This window comes from Mya arenaria, chromosome 8 (assembly GCF_026914265.1).
Source record: "Mya arenaria isolate MELC-2E11 chromosome 8, ASM2691426v1".
Lineage (NCBI taxonomy): Eukaryota > Metazoa > Mollusca > Bivalvia > Myida > Myidae > Mya > Mya arenaria.
This window is the reverse complement of record NC_069129.1, coordinates 58,954,081-58,976,256: the sequence shown is the minus strand read 5'-3', so window position 1 is coordinate 58,976,256 and position 22,176 is coordinate 58,954,081. Positions and strand designations below refer to the sequence as shown.

General features: G+C 36.7%; 1 protein-coding gene across 3 annotated transcripts in view; it reads right to left on the bottom strand.

Moving 5' to 3' along the window:
* The window catches only part of LOC128243073 (uncharacterized), a 51,302-nt gene extending 38,900 nt beyond the window's left edge, over positions 1-12,402 (bottom strand). For all 3 annotated transcript variants that reach the window (XM_052960575.1, XM_052960577.1, XM_052960576.1), the window contains exon 1: positions 12,214-12,402. The gene's annotated coding sequence lies outside the window, so the exon portion shown is untranslated. The remainder of the gene's footprint in view (positions 1-12,213) is intronic.
* Between the last annotated feature and the right edge of the window lie 9,774 nt (positions 12,403-22,176).

Sequence of the window (22,176 nt, the reverse complement as noted above, 5' to 3'; positions counted from 1 at the left end):
TGACATATATACATAGACTAAATTTTGTTTTTATCATCACAGGAAAAGCAATGACATGTGCTTATTAAAACAAAAAGAACAAGGGTATTTTTCAGAGTACTTTTTTTGGTTATTTAGATGTTTTTATCAATTGTATATGCCCCCGCCCCCAGTCCGGAATCGCGGGGACGTTGACTTCCGGTCTCTCAAAACCCGGGTAAAATACCCGACCTGCAGGGACACACTGCTGGTAAAATCCCTGCCAAATGGCCCCGCAACCCCCGAATACCTATGTGAGGCCCATTCCCGACTATTTTCAATATGAAGACAAAACCACATTCACTAGGGTTGTGGGGCCACCTGAAAGGTAAAAACACAGCCCATTGCCTCTGCTGTCCCCGGTATACCCCTGGAACAAGGGCGAGGGGTGGGCGGGGCAATGGTTACAATTGACAAGTGCATTACAATCCTGAATTATGCTGCAAATATAAACAAAATATAAGGTGATAAACTTAGGCTTACTTATGTTGAGGTATATCCAGACCAGTGTTTATATCGCTATTTGTGAAAAGATATTTGTTCAAAACTGTTGTTTTGTCAGAATTTGATCAAAAATGAGCTTGATAAATCAATTTGGACCAAACAATGACTCATGTTCCAGTTAAGTTGATCTTCAGCATCGTCCTAACGAGGTAAAATTTTGGTCCCTTGTATTATGACTTGAATAAAATAGTACTAAGTTGATCATTCCGATTTCCATTCAAAACGAGTCACTAATTACGCAATATAATCGCTACTAGTCTCAGATACACATGCTTTATTGCCTAATGATTGCTTTAAATAATGATCCTTTAGTGCATGAGACGATCAACAATGATATCAACATGCTCAAAACATAGTTATTGTCAAAAATAAGATTTAATTTCCAAACTTCGAGCCACATTGTTTATACCGGAAGCCGCCATTTTGATTCGGTCCCTAGACTTACCGAAATACGATTATTTACCGAAAGACGGATAAAATTACCGAAATACGCATGAAAGTTACCGAAAGACGCCTTCTAATGCATTTATTTTATTGTTTTTATATTAATATTATATAAATACATTACCAAACCAAATTTTAGAGAAAAATATTGAAATATAATGATGTAATAGGCAGTTGAAATTTCAGTGTTCGAGATCGAATTCCGCGTGCCGACTCGCCAACCGAAAGATAGATAAAAGCTTCTAAAATAATCAATTATTCCAATTAATGATGATCTCATAATATTCATATAACTAAAACACACTCATAAAAATGAAAAAGTTCATGAAAATATTTACTTATTGTTCAATTGAATAAAGACAATATGTCCGTGAAATAGTTGTCTCCCTTCGCCAACCGAAAGACGATTTAACGCAGGTAAAAATAACTTATGAGTTGTTGTATTATGAAAATGATTATGAATTTTGATTGTATTTATTGAAACATGGATGCTAAACCGATCGATATACAGTATAAAAACACTACGCATCGGTAACTTCCCTTTACAAAAACACGAAAACTAGCGTAGAAAAATTATACTTGATTATTTTTAGCCTTTTAATAAAGTATTACCCGGTAAAAAAATCTGCATGGCGATCAAAATGGAGGTGCGGGCGCACAAAAAAATAAAAATCTTTTTTTTTTTACATTTTCAAAAAAATAGGAGCGGTAAATCCGCGGAACGAAATATCAATTTGGTGTGGCCTTATTTCCGTTCTTCTTTTTATTTAATCTTTTCTTCCTTTCTGTGAGATATAAACCATACAATACATCATTTTCATGAACTTTTTCATTTTTATGAGTGTGTTTTAGTTATATGAATATTATGAGATCATCATTAATTGGAATAATTGATTATTTTAGAAGCTTTTATCTATCTTTCGGTTGGCGAGTCGGCACGCGGAATTCGATCTCGAACACTGAAATTTCAACTGCCTATTACATCATTATATTTCAATATTTTTCTCTAAAATTTGGTTTGGTAATGTATTTATATAATATTAATATAAAAACAATAAAATAAATGCATTAGAAGGCGTCTTTCGGTAACTTTCATGCGTATTTCGGTAATTTTATCCGTCTTTCGGTAAATAATCGTATTTCGGTAAGTCTAGGGACCGAATCAAAATGGCGGCTTCCGGTATAAACAATGTGGCTCGAAGTTTGGAAATTAAATCTTATTTTTGACAATAACTATGTTTTGAGCATGTTGATATCATTGTTGATCGTCTCATGCACTAAAGGATCATTATTTAAAGCAATCATTAGGCAATAAAGCATGTGTATCTGAGACTAGTAGCGATTATATTGCGTAATTAGTGACTCGTTTTGAATGGAAATCGGAATGATCAACTTAGTACTATTTTATTCAAGTCATAATACAAGGGACCAAAATTTTACCTCGTTAGGACGATGCTGAAGATCAACTTAACTGGAACATGAGTCATTGTTTGGTCCAAATTGATTTATCAAGCTCATTTTTGTTCAAATTCTGACAAAACAACAGTTTTGAACAAATATCTTTTCACAAATAGCGATATAAACACTGGTCTGGATATACCTCAACATAAGTAAGCCTAAGTTTATCACCTTATATTTTGTTTATATTTGCAGCATAATTCAGGATTGTAATGCACTTGTCAATTGTAACCATTGCCCCGCCCACCCCTCGCCCTTGTTCCAGGGGTATACCGGGGACAGCAGAGGCAATGGGCTGTGTTTTTACCTTTCAGGTGGCCCCACAACCCTAGTGAATGTGGTTTTGTCTTCATATTGAAAATAGTCGGGAATGGGCCTCACATAGGTATTCGGGGGTTGCGGGGCCATTTGGCAGGGATTTTACCAGCAGTGTGTCCCTGCAGGTCGGGTATTTTACCCGGGTTTTGAGAGACCGGAAGTCAACGTCCCCGCGATTCCGGACTGGGGGCGGGGGCATATACAATTGATAAAAACATCTAAATAACCAAAAAAAGTACTCTGAAAAATACCCTTGTTCTTTTTGTTTTAATAAGCACATGTCATTGCTTTTCCTGTGATGATAAAAACAAAATTTAGTCTATGTATATATGTCATTGCTTTTCCTGTGATAATAAAAACAAAATTTAGTCTATGTATATGGAGTCTGATGTTTGATGATGCCTGCGTAAGTGATCATTTTTTACACATCCAAAATCAATCCTAAGTTATGTCTAAATACAGTTGCATATGATTTTAAACTGATTCAGGTAGATTTATATAAGTCGTTTCAAACTTTTTACTAAAAGCAGGGTTATTTATTATTATGAATGATCGTCATATTAAAGTACGATTTAATTATATAAGAAATTAGATTTATCCATATAATGTTTGTACTAAACATGGATGAATAAATAGTATGTATTCCGACATTTTCCCAATGTCCATTTAATACAGGTTCAGTTCAAGATGGCATTAAAATGGGTTTAAGGGCAATTATTTTGAACAATCTTCCTTATTTATATATATATATTGAATATAAGGAAAACTATATTTTTCGCTCTTCACTCGCTTCTGTTTTTATGAAAACTGACAAAATTTTTTTTTTTTTTTTTTTTTCGCTCGCTCGCTCCAATTTTTTTTGGCAAAAATCCGAGGAACTAAACATTAATTTGGTGTGGCCTAAAGAACAATACATGACAAGACTGACCATCCATGAATTGACAGACTACCAATGTACTTAATTAGTTATAAAGTAAGAACAGCCATTCATGGTATGTGAATTTTAAAATCATTTCAAATGAATAATCACAACATTGAGTTGAAAAGTAATGACAGCAATTGAAGTCATATCATTTCAGGAATTCCAATAAATTTCGAAAAGAGTAGTAATGTTTGAAAAGTTGAATAATTTTTACAGGGAGTGATTTTAGAATCAAAGTATACAGATCATAAAAATGTCTTCTGAATGTAACATGTTAAATCATTGATGTGTTGAAATTTGAAACTTTCCAATCATAATCAAATGATTAGTTACTAAGTGATAAGTTAACGTTGTTATATGTATAAACAATTAAAATTGGTAAGCGGGGCACAGCCCGGCATCCAATTAACTGTTTAGAAGATTAAACTCGCTCATGGTTTGTAAAATGGACTCTTTTAATCACAAAATAAATTGTGGCAAATCATAAGGAGTGTTAAAACAAAAATACTAAAAGCTGGAACCCTTCAACAAATGTCTTTGATAACCACAATTTTTAAGAGCGGTTGAAAATTAATAAAGGCTGTTGCATGATTGGTTGATTGACATAATCACGTTAGTTTATCAATGTATCCTTAACAGGTCAACATATCCAGCACTTTGGTTAAAGTCCCGGGGGCCGTGTGGACTAGCCGGCTGTTTTCTACTGTTTTCTTGACTATACCGGCGAGGGTTTCAACTCCACTAAAACCAGAATACTTTTTGTTATGTTATGACTATATTTTTTGCAATTTCGATATCATAGATAGAGTAATGATAAAATAAGTGTTTTCAATGCATTACAGTGAAAACTAATTTTTTGGTCCAAAAACATGAGTCACTTAAAAAAGCTTACTTATTTTAAATTGTGAAGTGCCTGTTTATAAGCCAGCCTGCATACGTTATTAAATATGGATTTGTCCGGCAATCCCATTGGCAAAAGCATGCGCCTGAACACTAAAAAACTTCAGTTTGACATATTTAATAATTAATTATTTAGAATGGCTTTTATAAAAAAAATAACCGCCAATCTCCATTAAGTCATAGGTTTATTTTTGAGCAGTTCAAGCACAAATCCTGGAATTTGGATCTTTAGAGAGGCGTGCACCTTTTATGGCTCACATAAAAATAACTGCCAAATTTCTGTGCACTTTTCATCATGACATGCCTTATATTATTAAATTAAGCAAAACTGATTAATAATCATCAGTTAGTCTTTGAAATTGATGCAGGAACCTCTTTTAAAGCTGAAAGTGACCAGATTACTAAAGAACGGGGTTTGTTGACTTCTTTTAAACCGATCACAATATCCAAATTAAAAACAATTGCAATTGACTAATTTATCTAAATTATAAAACAGTTGACCAAATTTTATTCAAAGAATGGGCAACCCATATTAAATACTTATCTTAAGTATAATAAAACCATGATATGCATAAACCTACCTTAATGTTTACTCAAAATAATTTACTATTTACAGAGGTTGGCATTTGAAGTAAACAAGACATTACTTCCTGGTTTATTCGGATACCTTCGGCCTTATGAGTCATCAGATTGGTCTAGTTTTTGGACACTTTTAAAAAACGATGTGTTTATAAACAACCCTTGCGGAAAAAGCGATAGATTACTGAATCAAATGGATGGTATCACTGTGTAGATAAATGATTGAATCATAGAAATTCGATGATGCATTGGTGTTCTCTTTCGATTAGGATTAGCTAAAGAACTTCAGCGAACACGTTATATATGACCTTTTGGGGGGTATGACTAAAATACGAAAATAGGCTATTTTCGCGAAAATAGCGTTTTTGACTTAAACACGAAAATAAGGTTATTTTTGATGAAAATAAGTTATTTTCGCGAAAATAACATTTTTGACAAACATGTAGTTAGTTTATGGCTAAAATAAGGTATTTTCGCGAAAATAAGATTTTGGTAAAAATCTGGAAAGAAATGAAGTCACACGCCAAAACTAACCACATAAATGTCAAAAATGTTATTTTCACCAGAACTAACCCTACTTTCAAAGTTTTATCAAAATCTGATTTTCGCAAAAATAACTTGATTTTAGTTAAAACAAAATACATTGTAAACAAATGTTTTTTTCGCCAAAACTAACCCTATTTTCATATTTATATCAGAATCTTATTTTCGCGAAAATAACTTTATTTTAGTAAAAACTAAATAAATTATTGTCAAAAAAGGTTATTTTTGCCAAAACTAACCCTATTTTCATATTTATATCAGAATCTTATTTCCGCGAAAATAACTTTATTTTTGACCCAAATGGGACGTGTTCGCTGAAAAAAACGCGGTATCCAAACCCAACCAGTATTTGTGACATGTTTATGTCACGCTGTTATTTCACTAGTAAGCATTGTACAGACAAGATAACTATATTATCAGATAAATGAAGTAAAATGTAGTTTACCTTTATAATAAATCCGATTACAAACATTCCTTAAATAGGTCATAGTTTTGTTCAAATTTAATCACGTGATAACAAGATTTTCAGAAAATACCCACGTGACCTTCATTTGATCTCCCAAATGTAAGGTTTATTTTGCTGTTATTTTTCTATTTTGAATGATAACAAATCTGACAGAAAAAACAAATTTGGAATATATTTATCGTTTTTATTTATTAAAATTTATTTTCAACCTAACTGCTTTTGAATTGGTTTCAACAAAATAAACTATGAGAAGGTGATGCTTAAATTAGAATCAATCGACGTCATCACGGTCATGTGATTGTCGAGCCATTTAATTGGATCAGCGTAGTCAGTTGTTTCTGTTTGACATTGGTATGGGAGTTACGCCATAAATTTAATGTGTAGTAACTTTAAGTTCTGTTCTGTTCTGTTCTGTGTAGTAAACATCAAAACAATAAATATATAAATTAAAGTTATGAAAGCCAGAACTGGGTTTGGTACGGAATGCCGTTATGGCCATCGCCTATGAATGTGTTGATATGAAACGCGATACTCGATAGTACGATGATAAAAACGCGAAATCACGAAACTGCGTACGATGGTGAAAACGCGACAGTACGATAACGAAAACGCGAAAATACGACAGTACGATGATGATAATGCGATAAACTATCGTGTTTTCACCATCGTACTTACGCGTTTTTACCATCGTATTATCGTGATTTCGCGTTTTTTTATCATCGTACTATCGTGTTTTCATCATCGTACTATCGCGTTTTTACCATCGTTCTATCGCGTTTTCATCATCGTGCTGTCGTGTTTTTATCATCGTTCTATCGCGTTTTCACCATCGTACTGTCGTGTTTTCATCATCGTACTATTGCGTTTTTACCATCGTGCTGTCGTGTTTTCATAATTGTACTATCGCCTTCCGTTGCGCATGCGCATAGAAGAGTGCTTGTTATAAAGTAAATGAATCATGTTGAAAACTGTAGTAGTAGTAGTAGTAGTAGCAGTAGCAGTAGCAGCAGCAGCAGTAGTAGTAGTTGTAGTTGTTGTAGAAGTGGTAGTGGTGGTGGTGGTGGTGGTAGAAGTAGTTGTAGTAGTAGCAGAAGAAGTAGTAGTAGTAGCAGTAGTAGTAGCAGTGGTTGTGGCAGTGGTTGTGGTGGTAGTGGTGGTCGTAGTAGTAAGAGTATTAGTTGTAGTAGTAGTAGTAGTAGTAGTAGTAGTAGTAGTAGTAGTAGTAGTAGTAGTAGTAGTAGTAGTAGTAGAAGTAGTAGTGGTAGTGGTAGTGGTGGTGGTGGTGGTGGTGGTGGTGGCAGTTGTAGTGGTAGTAGTGGTGGTGTTAGTGGTAGTGATAGTGGTAGATCTAGTACTAGTAGGTGTAGCAGTAGTAACAGCAGTAGTAGTAGCAGTAGTGGAAGTGGTAGTAGTGGCAGTGGCAGTTGCGGTGGCGGTGGTGGTGGTGGTAGTAGTAGTAGTGGTAGTTGTAGTTGTTGTAGAAGTGGTAGTGGTAGTGGTGGTGGTGGTGGTGGTGGTAGAAGTAGTTGTAGTAGTAGCAGAAGAAGAAGTAGTAGTAGTAGTAGTAGTAGTAGTAGTAGTAGTAGTAGTAGTAGTAGTGGTAGTGGTAGTGGTAGTGGTAGTGGAGGTGGTGGTGGTGGTGGTGGTGGTGGTGGTGGCAGTTGTAGTGGTAGTAGTATTGGTGGTGGTGGTGGTGTTAGTGGTAGTGATAGTAGTAGATCTAGTACTAGTAGGTGTAGCAGTAGTAACAGCAGTAGTAGTAGCAGTAGTGGAAGTGGTAGTAGTGGCAGTGGCAGTTGCGGTGGCGATGGCGGTGGTGGTGGTGGTGGTAGTAGTAGTAGTGGTAGTGGTAGCAGTACCAGTAGCAGCAGCAGCAGCAGGAGTAGTAGTAGAAGTAATAGTAGTAGTAGTAGTAGTAGTGGTGGTGGTGGTGGTGGTGGTGGTGGTGGTAGTGGTAGTAGTAGTAGTAGAAGTAGGTAGTTGTTGTTGTAGTAGTAGAGGTAGTAGTAGTAGTAGTAGTAGTAGTAGTAGTAATAGTAGTAGTAGTAGTAGTAGTAGTAGTAGTAGTAGAAGTAGGTAGTTGTTGTTGTTGTAGTAGAAGAAGTAGTAGTTGTAGTAGCAGTAGCAGTAGCAGTAGCAGCAGCAGCAGCAGCAGCAGCAGCAGTAGCAGTAGCAGTAGTAGTAGTATCGTAGTAGTAGTGGTGATTGGTAAAAGTGGTTGTTGTGTTAGTGGTGGTGGTAGTGGCAGTGGCTGTAGCAAAAGCAATAGTAGTTGTAGTAGAATTATCATTCGTAAAAAAGACACTACTACTACTACTGATACTATTGATACTACTACTACTACTACTACTACTACTATTACTACTACTACTACTACTACTAACTACTATTACTACTACTACTACTACTACTACAACTACTACTACTACTGCTACCACTGCTACTACTATTACTACTACCACTACTATTGCTACAACTACTACTATTGTGTCAATCGTTGTTTAAACTTTTAATGAACAGTATTTCAGATCATTTCAAAATGCTTGATAAAAATTCAGTTGAAGACATGATTCAATGACTTAATAAAAGCACCCGTGAAAGATGATGAAAACAAGGCAGTACGATGGTGAAAACGCGAAAGTACGATGATGAAAACACGACAGTACGATGATGAAAACGCGATAGTACGATGGTGAAAACGCGATAGTACGATAATGAAAACACGACAGTACGATGATAAAAACGCGATAGTACGATGGTGAAAACGCGATAGTACGATGATAAAAACACGACAGTACGATGATGAATACGCGATATAGTACGATGGTGAAAACGTGAAAGTACATTGATGAAAACACGACAGTACGATGATGAAAACGCCATAGTTTGATGATGAAAACGCGAAATCACGAAACTACACTGGTGAAAACGCGACAGTACGATGGTTAAAACACGATATTTTATCGCATTATCATCATCGTACTGTCGTTTTTTCATCATCGTACTATCGCGTCTTCATCATCGTACTGTAGCGTTTTCACCATTGTAGTTTCGTGAATTCGCGTTTTCACCATCGTACTATCGAGTTTCGCGTATCAGATCAACACATTCACAAGCGATGGCCCTAACGGCATTCCGTAGCTTGGGCGTGTAAATCAGCACGCTTTTATTTCCTGTTTTAGTTTTTGTAAAATACATGCAGAATAAACATTATTATACTATACATTTTAAGTATACCAAAAAACCTTCCTGGTTAATTCGGATACGTTCGGCTTTTAAGGTTGCATGCCTTATGAGTCCTCAAATTGTTCTAGTTTTGGGCTTCTTTCAAAAATGATTGAATTCTTAGAAATTCGATGGTGCATTCGTATTCTCTTTCGATTTGGCCATGTTAATCAGCATGTTTATCTCCTGTATTAGTATTTGTAAAATTACATGCAGAAAATCTTCATAATAGTACATAAAAGTTGTACCCGTCGATGCATGAGAGGTCAATGTTTCTTTGAAAAGTCACTGACAATCATAACAATTCTTAAAATACCCGAAAACGGAAGTATAAAATGAAATGTTGAAATTCAGTAAGGGGCTGAAACGTCTCGAGTCATTTAGATTAAGGGGACGAAATGGCAGGGCCGAAACGTCTTAGGGGCCGATTTGGTAGTAGGCCGATTCGGTAAGGGGCCGATTTGTCTCGCTCCCCAATTGTTAACATTGTGATATAGATAAAACTATTTATAAATATGCTCCGTCATACATGTATATATAAGCCATTGTATAACATAAATTTGGTCGTATTGGCCTAATTCAAATATGTAGTGTGTTGTATATTTCTTTTGAATAACTTTCCCCTTCTTAGTTCTGGCTTCCATAACTTTAATGTTGATATTTATGTTTTTGATGTTTACAACACATTAAACACATCCAAAAAGGTAATATATAACGTGTTCACTGAAGTTCTTTAGCTATCTCATTCTTCATCTACGCAGGTTACTACTTACATCTGACTGCCAATTTTTCATTGACATATAACTATTTTTTATATGAAACAGGTAAACCTGATTTGTGATATTTAGGTAATATTCATTTGCCAAATATATCTGGCTACTTAATTACACGACCTGTAAACGCCAGCTCCACCACTTTACGGTGGTGCAAAGAAAAAGAGCTGTCGACACTTCCGTGATGGAGCTGTGCCCTATGTTTACATGAACAAACGTGAGTATGATTTATATTTTATTTGATAATTTCATTTAACGGACATATTTCGAAAATCGGAGAATGTGGTACCGTGTAAGAACACTTCTACTGTAGGCTGGTTACTATTTCGTTTCAATATTGTGCAAACTGTGGTGCCAGGAGCTTTTCTCCCGAATCAGGCTTGTGCATATTTTGAGATCTGATTGCATAGCAAGTACATTTCGGTGCTTACACACCCCGTAAGAACATTCTCACGCATGCAAACATAATTGTTTTGTAAAGTACCTATGCCGGAACAAAACAAAACTAATAAGCACTTCTTAAAAAGGAAAAATGCACATATTTATAAAAGTGGTGGCGCTGTTGCCCTAGTGGTGGCGCTGTCGAGTATCGGTGGCGCTATCAAGTATGTTTTGCGCTTGAAGTATTATACAAAGTTAACGCTTTTGGAATGAATACAAAAGTTGCTATGTTTATCATTCATTGAACATTATGCTGGTATGCATACTACTTGCGGAAATAAAACTCTTCGCGAGCTACATTAACCTTACTTAAAACTATTTCGAAAACAAACGGCTAGGTGCTGTTAATTTTTATCATAGAACTATAAGTATCTATCATGTGTGTCCGGTTATGAGGGAGGTATTCTTGCATAACGGACGTGTGTTTCCGGTCATTTTTCCAGTGCTGGAAAAACGCATCTTACAACCCCCATGTAAGATGAGTTACGCGCAACAACGCGCTTCTTCTTATTTAATTTATTGTATGGTTTATGAAAAGTACATTATTTAATTTCAATAAAGCGAAATCAAATAAATAAGTATGCAATTAATTAAAATTGATAATGAATAATCGTAAAAACGCGATTTAAATAGTTACTTTTTGACATCAATAGTGATTTATAATTACTGCGCTTTATGACGTCAGTGAACAAGGTTTCACGTGCTTTTTGGTAAAATGTACAAAAGTGCGTTTTCTACGTCAATTCTTACACAAACTGATAATTTTAGAATTGCAAGAAAAAATATCAATCATGTTTTTCCGGTCCGGACCGAAAATCCGTCCTTCGGTCAAGCTGCGTGACCGGCTTACGCGCGTGCACTCGGGTCAGATTTTTCTATCCGTACCGGACACACATGGTAGATACTTATAGTTATATGGTAAATTAACAGCACCTAGCCGTTTGTTTTCGAAATTGTTTTCAGTAAGGTTAAGATAATTCGCGAAGAGTTTTGTTTCCGCAAGTAGTATGCATAACCAGCATTATGTTCAATAAATGATAAACATAGCAACTTAAGTATTTATTCCAAAAGCGTTAACTTTTTATATTACTTCATGCGCAAAACATACTCGATAGCGCCACTACTACTCGACAGTGCCACCACTAGGGCAACAGCGCCACCACTTTTATAAATATGTGCATTTTTCCTTTTTAAGAAGTGCTTATTAGTATTGTTGTGTTCCGGCATAGGTACTTTACATAACAGTTATGTTTGCATGCGTGTGTTCTTACGGGGTGTGTAAGCACTGAAATGTACTTGCTATGCAATCAGATCTCAAAATATGCACAAGCCTGATTCGGGAGAAAAGCTCCTGGCACCACAGTATGCACAATATTGAAACGAAATAGTAACCAGCCTACAGTAGTTTTCTTACACGGTACCACATTCTCCGATTTTCGAAATATGTCCGTTAAATGAAATTATCAAATAAGATATAAATCATACTCACGTTTGTCCATGTATACATAGGGCACAGCTCCACCACGGAAGTGTCGACAGCCCTTTTTTTGCACCACCGTACAGTGGTGGAGCTGGCGTTTACAGGTCGTGTAATAATATATGCTCAGATTTAAAGAACATACCTTCAATATTGTGATTTCAAGGAAGAGTTACTCGTATTTTTGCTTTTCAACGTTTTGTAAATCCATCAAAAACTTTTTACAACTGTAATCTTCTGGTTCATAGTTTTAATAACACTTTGTAACCGTGGAAATGCTGCGGCGAAGCTATAATAGCGATTGGCAAAATTAAAATTAGTGCAAACAAATGTGCTCATGTTATTTATATCAGGGTCATCCGATTTTCAGAAAATCCCAATACAACTGAATACATAAATCAACCTATAGTCTATTTCACATTACTACATCCTTCTCTCCCTTATTTATCAGGGTCATCCGATTTTCAGAAAATTGTCCGGGTCACGACTTTCTGAAATTCAGGGGATCCTGATGTAAATGAATTATGGTCATTTCGTACCTTACATTTCGTAACCGCTCATTCTTGGTTATTACGTAACCATTGTGTTAGTCATTAACTCATTTCGAAACCGTTGACAAATCGATTGGTCATTTCGTAACCACCAGTTAAACATTTAAATGATGGATAATACATACTTTGAACAATAAAAATAATAACATTTTATTTTCCAAATATAAGTCAGTGAACACTATAAATGTTGAAGTGCATTCTATGATTATAAATATCAAGTTATGAACAAACAATGGAATTAAGTAAGAAAACTCATATTACAAACACAATTATAATAATTTACCTAATACTGAATATCATACAAGCATTTACAGTACAAAAGAATGATTCCTACTTTAAACATAACAAGGTAATCGAAACAGATTGAGTTTACTTACTATTTTAATATGTAAAACAGCATTGTTTATATTTTAGATATTTAAGGTTCTGCAAATAACCTTGAAAATGGTTTGACCCCCTCAGCAGTTTGAAATGAATACAATTTCCCTGTATAGTTGATGTTGTTAGCACCATTCCATATATATATATATATGTATAACAATGTATGCAGAAAGTATGAAAATATTTAATTATTTAAAGTATGAGACTTTAAACTGAATTATAAACATTCAACAACAACAGTTCACAATATGATCAGAACAAGAATGTACTATAAGTATGATTACATTGCGCCCCCCCCCCCTCCCCGGCAAGGGTTTAGTGGCCTACTGACCAGATGACTGTAATAAACCATGATGTATTGATCTAGTGATAAAGGATACTCTGCATGACACGTCCACCCTGCATATGTTAACAAATAAATTCAAAAAAGACCAGCCCTCCCCTAAGCATATCTTCAAGCCCAGCTGTGAAGGGCTTCTGCCCTAAAGCCCAGGGCTGAATCTGTGCCTGAGCTATTAAGTTCAAACATTATATAATGCGCTCTCACATTATTTTATACAACTTAAATATAAACATCCAATAACTTGTTTTTTTCTGCTAATATACAAATTAAACACATATCTATGAAAATTTGAAATATAATGGAATCAGGATGCTTTATCAGCTAAAGAAGATATGCCATCATATGGTACAAAAACATGAACTTGTTATTCTATGATACTGACACAATACAATTCTGCAAGATGTTTAAAAATAATTTCAATAATTTATAATATGATGAGAAAGATTTGTTAAGTAAAGGAAACAAGAGATGTTTGTCGAACATTATGCCCCGCCCCCCCTGAGCGCTATGTTGTCAGGATTATATGGACTATTGAATGAAATATGCATGGACCAAAACGACAGCTGATTTGTTGCCGTTAAGGCAGTTTTAAGATTATGACCATTAAAGTGTGAGGATAGAGTGTGTTATGACCATGACCTTTGACTCTATGAACTCAAAATCCAGAGTCATCAGCTGGTCACCAGAAACCTAAATGTCAAGTTCGAGGGCCATGGGTGCAGGCATTGTCAAGTTATCACACAGACAAGTTTTTTTTCGTTCAAGGTCACTGTGACCTTGACCTTTGACCCCTTAAATCATAAGGGGTCATCTACAAGTCAGATGCAACTCCAAGTCAAGTTTGAAGGCCATGTGTTCAGGCATTGTTGAGTTATCACTCGGACAACCTTTTACCATTCAAGATCACGGTGACCTTGACCTTTGGCTCTATGAATACTAAAATCAATAAGGGTGATCTACTGGTCAGGCTTAACATCCATGTCAAGTTTAATGATCATAGGTTCAGGCATTGTTGAGATATCAGTGGGAGATTTGTTAACTTTTTTGCGTTAAAGGTTACTATGACATTGACCTTGGCCTGATGACCCCCAAAGTCGGTAGGGGTCATCTACTAGACAGGCCTAACCTTCATGTCAAGTTTGATGACCATAGGTCCAGGAATTGTCGAGGTCGCTTTCAAGGTCACTGTGACCTTGACCTTTGACCCCTAAAATCAATAGGGGTCATCTACTGGTCAGGCCCAACCACCATGTCAAGTTTGAGGGCCATGGGTGCAGGCATTGTTGAGTTATCACTCGGACAACCTTTTATCATTCCAGGTCACTGTGACCTTGAACTTTAGCCCAATGACCCCTAAAATCAATAGGGACCATCTTCTGGCCAGGCCCAACCTCCAAGTCAAGTTTGAGGGCCATGGGTGCAGGCATTGTCGAGTTATCACTCGGACAACCTTTTACCATTCAAGGTCACTGTGACCTTGACCTTTGGCCAGATGACCCCCCAAAACCATAGGGATCATCTCCTGGTCAGGCCAATTCTCCAAGTCAAATCTGAGGGCCATGGATGCAGGCATTGTCGAGTTATCACTCGGAAAACCTTTTACCATTCAAGGTAAATGTGACCTTGACCTTTGGCCAGATGACCCCCAAAAACAAAAGGGGTCAGGCCCAATTCCAAATCAAGTTTGAGGGCCATGGGTGCAGGCATTGTCAAGTTATCACACGGAAAACCTTTAACCATTCAAGGTGACTGTGACCTTGACCTTTGGCCAGATGACCCCCCCCAAAACAATAGGGGTCTTCTACTGGTCAGGCCCAACCTCCAATTCAATTATGAGGGCCATGGGTGCAGGCATTGTCGAATTATCACTCGGAAAACCTTTTACCATTCAAGGTGACTGTGACCTTGACCTTTGGCCAAATGACCCCCCAAAACAATAGGGGTCATGTACTGGTCAGGCCCAATTCCAAGTCAAGTTTGAGGGCCATGGGTGCAGGCATTGTCAAGTTATCACACGGAAAACCTTTAACCATTCAAGGTGACTGTGACCTTGACCTTTGGCCAGATGACCCCCAAAATCAATAGGGGTCTTCTACTGGTCAGGCCCAACCTCCAATTCAATTATGAGGGCCATGGGTGCAGGCATTGTTGTATTAACACTCGGACAACCTTTTACCATTCAAGGTCACTGTGACCTTGACCTTTGGCCCGATGACCCCCCCAAAACAATAAGGGTCATCTACTGGTCAGGCTCAACCTCCAATTCAATTATGAGGGCCATGGGTGCCGGCATTGTTGAGTTATCACTCGGACAACCTTTTACCATTCAAGGTCACTGTGACCTTGACCTTTGGCCAGATGACCCCCCAAAACCATAGGGATCATCTCCTGGTCAGGCCAATTCTCCAAGTCAAATCTGAGGGCCATGGATGCAGGCATTGTCGAGTTATCACTCGGAAAACCTTTTAACATTCAAGGTAAATGTGACCTTGACCTTTGGCCAGATGACCCCCAAAAACAAAAGGGGTCAGGCCCAATTCCAAATCAAGTTTGAGGGCCATGGGTGCAGGCATTGTCAAGTTATCACACGGAAAACCTTTAACCATTCAAGGTGACTGTGACCTTGACCTTTGGCCAGATGACCCCCCCCCAAAACAATAGGGGTCTTCTACTGGTCAGGCCCAACCTCCAATTCAATTATGAGGGCCATGGGTGCAGGCATTGTCGAATTATCACTCGGAAAACCTTTTACCATTCAAGGTGACTGTGACCTTGACCTTTGGCCAAATGACCCCCCAAAACAATAGGGGTCATGTACTGGTCAGGCCCAATTCCAAGTCAAGTTTGAGGGCCATGGGTGCAGGCATTGTCAAGTTATCACACGGAAAACCTTTAACCATTCAAGGTGACTGTGACCTTGACCTTTGGCCAGATGACCCCCAAAATCAATAGGGGTCTTCTACTGGTCAGGCCCAACCTCCAATTCAATTATGAGGGCCATGGGTGCAGGCATTGTTGTATTAACACTCGGACAACCTTTTACCATTCAAGGTCACTGTGACCTTGACCTTTGGCCCGATGACCCCCCCAAAACAATAAGGGTCATCTACTGGTCAGGCTCAACCTCCAATTCAATTATGAGGGCCATGGGTGCCGGCATTGTTGAGTTATCACTTGGACAAGCTTTGGTCTACCGACGGACCGACCGACATACCGACATGCCTGTGCAAAGCAATATACCCCTCTTCTTCGAAGGGGGCATAATAAAGATCTTCTACAAACACTTTCAAAAAAACAACACAAGTGTTTAATTATTTGTTTTCACAAAATTCAACCAACTTAACTTGTAAAGTAAATTTAAAAGATATTCAATATAGCTTATAGCTCTTTTGAGATCACTTTGAGAAGCATATGCAATTCTTGTCTCTTATTTCAAATGTTCTTGATGATTACAGTACAAGGTGACTGTGACCTTGACCTTTGGCCAGATGACCCCCAAAAACAATAGGGGTCTTCTACTGGTCAGGCCCAACCTCCAATTCAGTTATGAGGGCCATGGGTGCAGGCATTGTCGAAATATCATTCGGACAACCTTTTACCATTCAAGGTGACTGTGACCTTGACCTTTGGCCCGATGACCCCCAAAAACAATAGGGGTCTTCTACTGGTCAGGCCCAACCTCCAATTCAATTATGAGGGCCATGGGTGCAGGCATTGTTGTATTATCACTCGGACAACCTTTTACCATTCAAGGTCACTGTGACCTTGACCTTTGACCCAATGACCCCCAAAATCAATAGGGGTCATCTACTGGTCAGGCCCAACCTTCATATGAAGTTTGATGACCATACGTCTAGGAATTGTTGAGTTATCACTTGGACAAGCTTTGGTCTACCGACGGACCGACCGACATACCGACATGCCTGTGCAAAGCAATATACCCCTCTTCTTCGAAGGGGGCATAATAAAGATCTTCTACAAACACTTTCAAAAAAACAACACTAGTGTTTAATGATTTGTTTTCACAAAATTCAACCAACTTAACTTGTAAAGTAAATTTAAAAGATATTCAATATAGCTTATAGCTCTTTTGAGATCACTTTGAGAAGCATATGCAATTCTTGTCTCTTATTTCAAATGTTCTTGATGATTACAGTACAAGGTGACTGTGACCTTGACCTTTGGCCAGATGACCCCCAAAAACAATAGGGGTCTTCTACTGGTCAGGCCCAACCTCCAATTCAATTATGAGGGCCATGGGTGCCGCAATTGTTGAGTTATCACTCGGACAACCTTTAACCATTCAAGGTGACTGTGACCTTGACTATTGGCCAAATGACCCCCAAAAACAATAGGGGTCTTCTACTGGTCAGGCCCAACCTCCAATTCAGTTATGAGGGCCATGGGTGCAGGCATTGTCGAATTATCACTCGGACAACCTTTTACCATTCAAGGTCACTGTGACCTTGACCTTTGGCCCGATGATCCCCCAAAACAATAGGGGTCATCTACTGGTCAGGCCCAACCTCCAATTCAATTATGAGGGCCATGGGTGCCGAAATTGTTGAGTTATCACTCGGACAACTTTTTACCATTCACGGTCACTGTGAACTTGACCTTTGACTCGATGAGCCCCAAAAACAATAGGGGTCAGCTACTGGTCAGGCCCAACCTCCAAGTCAAGTTTGAGGGCCATGGGTGCAGGCATTGTCAAGTTATCACTCGGACGACCTTTTACCATTCAAGGTCACTGTGACCTTGACCTTTGGACTGATGACCCCCCAAAACAATAGGGGTCATCTACTGGTCAGGCCCAACCTCCATGTCAAGTTTGAGGGCCATGGGTGCAGGTATTGTTGAGTTATCACTCGGACAAGCTTTAAAATTATTTTACCATTAAAGGTCACTGTGACCTTGACCTTTGACCCGATGTCCCCCAAAATCAATAGGGGTCATCTACTGGTCAGGCCCAACCTTCATGTGAAGTTTGATGACCATACGTCCAGGAATTGTTGAGTTATCGCTTGGACAAGCTTTGGTCTACCGACGGACCGACCGACATACCGACATGTCTGTGCAAAGCAATATACCCCTCTTCTTCGAAGGGGGGCATAATAAAGATCTTCTACAAACACTTTAAAAAAAACAACACTAGTGTTTAATGATTTTTTTTCACAAAATTCAACCAACTTAACTTAAAAGATATTCAATATAGCTTATAGCTCTTTTGAGATCACTTTGAGAAGCATATGCAATTCTTGTCTCTTATTTCAAATGTTCTTGATGATTACAGTACTGAAGTCACTGATTCGAGATAATTAATGCACTCTGGTATATGGTGCTGAAGTGATCGGTCCCATATGCCAACTCTGGTATCCTGGATAGAAGGTTACTGGCGAATACAGTACTGAAGTGATGAATCCCTGATGCCACTCTGGTATCCTAGATAAAACGTAACTGGTGAATACGGTTCTGAAGAGATCAATCCCTGATGCTACTCTGGTATCGTGTATAAAACGTTTCTGGTGAATATGATTCTGAAGAGATCAATCCCTGATGCCACTCTGGTATCCTGCATAAAGTGTTACTGGTGAATATTGTACTGAATTGATCATTCCCTGATGCCAATATAGTATCCTGGATAAATCGTTATTGGCGACATTGGTACTGAAGTAATCAATCCCAGATGCCACTCTGGTATCCTGGATAAAAACTGAAGTGATGGATCCCAATCTGAAACAGATTAACACCTAACTGAAGTAATACACAAGGGTCAATTTGTTCACATTGACACAGATGAAGAGGCTATCAAACTAACAAATGAAGTCACCGCTGTTAAAAATATGTAAATATGGCCTAAGACCACAGTTATTTTAACTATATGTTTCACATAGACACTAACCCGGCTTATCTCTTCAAAACAGTCTTTGCATATAATATTTTTGCAAAAAGTTGAAAAACAGACTTTAAAACTCCTATAGTTCAATTTCAGGCTATATCCAACACATACTGAAAGTTTGGCAATGATATATTAAACACTAAAAGAATGAGTATAAGCACATGTGGTGTTTCATAAAAAGCAGAAATAGCCATTTCCATCAAATGTTAAGCCGCAAACTTTTGAAGAGCCATTATTTCCTTAATGCATTGAAATAATCTGACCAAGTAAAGTTTTCCTTGTAGCTTTCAATGGTGTCTATAAAACAGCACCACAAAAATGGCCTGCCTAACCTTTTAAGATTTTTTCAGGACAAAATAAGATTTTTTCCACTTTATCAGCTTAGCGTTTTATATAAAAATTAACATAGAGCCAAACTGAAATGCTTCAACTAGTCAAATTTATACTTTTTCTAGTCAGCTGATACACAAAGGTAACGGAACTGTTCAGTTTAACAATTTGTTTTAGTGATTTTGTGTTTATAGACAGTCTAAACACCACTATATGCCAAATTATTTGCTTCTGGGACAAATGGCGCAGCAAAGGAAATCGCAAAAAACACCAAAACTGAAAGATTCAAAATACAGGCACCACTGATGTTTTTTTCTGTTTATCCCTAGAAGATGCATTAAGAGAAAGTAACTTTAAAGAGATATGTATTCCTTATTGTGACTTAGGACAATAAACATACATACTTGTTGGTATGTATGCATTAAATAAAACAAGCCACATGGGACTACAAGTCAAATGGATGTATTGATGACATATATTCCTTTTGAGTGTGGTAGTATTCACTAATTATGAGTGCTTATTGTAACAATGTAATTTAATTAAGAGAACAAAAAATAACTCATCTGTACACTTGTACAGATATTAAAAAGACCCACAGCGTAAATTTGTTTGTTTATTTCAAATGTTCTTTGTACACACATATTGTTACCATATTTCTGAAAACACACAACACTGTCTTCATTTACTTTACATGATGCAGACACTTCACTAGCAATTATGGATAATGACTGGTAAAATAATGTTCAAAGAAATAAAACAGGAAAACATAATAAATGGTATCAACTGTTTTTTCAAGATTTTAAGAATGTCCATTCCTTGATAAAGTGTCTTGTCTTTTTACCTTTTTCTAAACATTAATTCATTTTTGAGACAAGATAACTTTAAAAATATGGTAACACAGTTATTTACATTTTTTCAACTGTTTCAAATGATTATTTTAGTTTAATCATATGTATTTTAGTTTGATTATGACATCATTATTAAAATCATTCATTAAAAAAATCATAAAAAAACAGCTAGTTGCTTTTCCGCTGTCATCTTTCATCTGATTATTTTTGCTCAATGAATTTTCTACATTTGAGGTGTTCAGCTGTTATTGTTAACAATATGGCCGAAAACAACAACAATACTAAATAACCTCAAACATACACCTGACATATACATAATTAAGAATAGCCAGTGTTTTACAGGAATAAAATGACAATAAAGTTATTGTAACAAAACGATTGAAGTATGAGTAGTCGGTTTCTTGATTGGAACCAATTATCGATAGTCAAATATGTAGCAGTCCAATGACTCTATTGTTTCCGAAGTAACGTGTGTATGATAAAAGACTTTCAAATTTCCATTCCAACACTTATTTTTTATGGCAAAAAGCGTTAATACGCTTAACGGTTAAAGAAAAATGCATTAATCATCTTTTTTTAACTTAATAACGAAAATCTGCGATATGATATTTTGCCAGCAGTCTTATATCACCGGTTTTCATGTGTTTTCGCATAAATTGGCTTGTTATAGGACAAAAATTAAAAAAAAAAATGTCAAAATGTTCAATCTGTGAGAGTGCAACTTTAAACGTTTCTATAAATGCATTATTGAGGCAGTAGTTTTATGATGTATCACTCAAAATTTATATTTATTATTTGTATACATGTGTATGTATTGATATTGAATAAGAGTGTCACATTAGGGAATGGATGTTGAGGTATACATATTCAAACATGGCGGTTCAAGGCATTCCAGAAAGGGTGCCGGCCTTTACAGGGACAGGTCTTGCTACTTGAATTGAATATGGAAAAAAAGTGGAATTGATAAAATAAAGTGAAAAACCAGATCAAACAATATTGGTCAGTAGCTTTTCAGGTTTTCCCAACAACAAAGTATTCACATTGTTTGACAATAAATCTATCGTATTGTGTTACCACTACTCAATTTATTGTTAAACAAAAGGCAATAATAATCTATATTATCTATTCTAAAAGTCTTATCCTAAGCAATTTAAAACAATTCCTGTTTTGTCAAATTTTCATTTGAAAATTAATGAAGATAATGTCATGAATTATTTTCTTCAATCTATTTATATGTTTTCCTTTTGTTTATGTTTAATCTTTGTGTCATAATCAGTCAGTTACTTATTGTGTTTAAACTCTTTATAATAATTGTTTTTCATTTTGCCTGTACCAATGTGATAATAGCCTTTCCAATGTGTTAAGACTTTTACTTAATCAAAAGTAATCACTTTATGCATTTATATAGGGTGCATGCTCAACACAGTCAACAATTTTTCATCATTAAGAAACTCCTTCATAAACCCAAACATATTCAAGTAGATATATAGAGCTCAATTTCTTAAAGTTCCCTTTTTAGAAAACACGACGGTAAGGTCACAAGAACATGATGCGATGAACATGGTTTTCACTTTCATTTTGTATAGTTAAAAATTACAGAAAATATCTCTTTAAGTAGTTAAATGCCCAACAAACCAGTGAGAAAAGCCCTTTGTGTACAAGTTTAAGCATAAATAACCTATGATGAAAGCTCTAAAAATGATAAAGATACAATACTAAGTCCACAAGAAAGTTTTCTGACTGGGATTGAACCTTT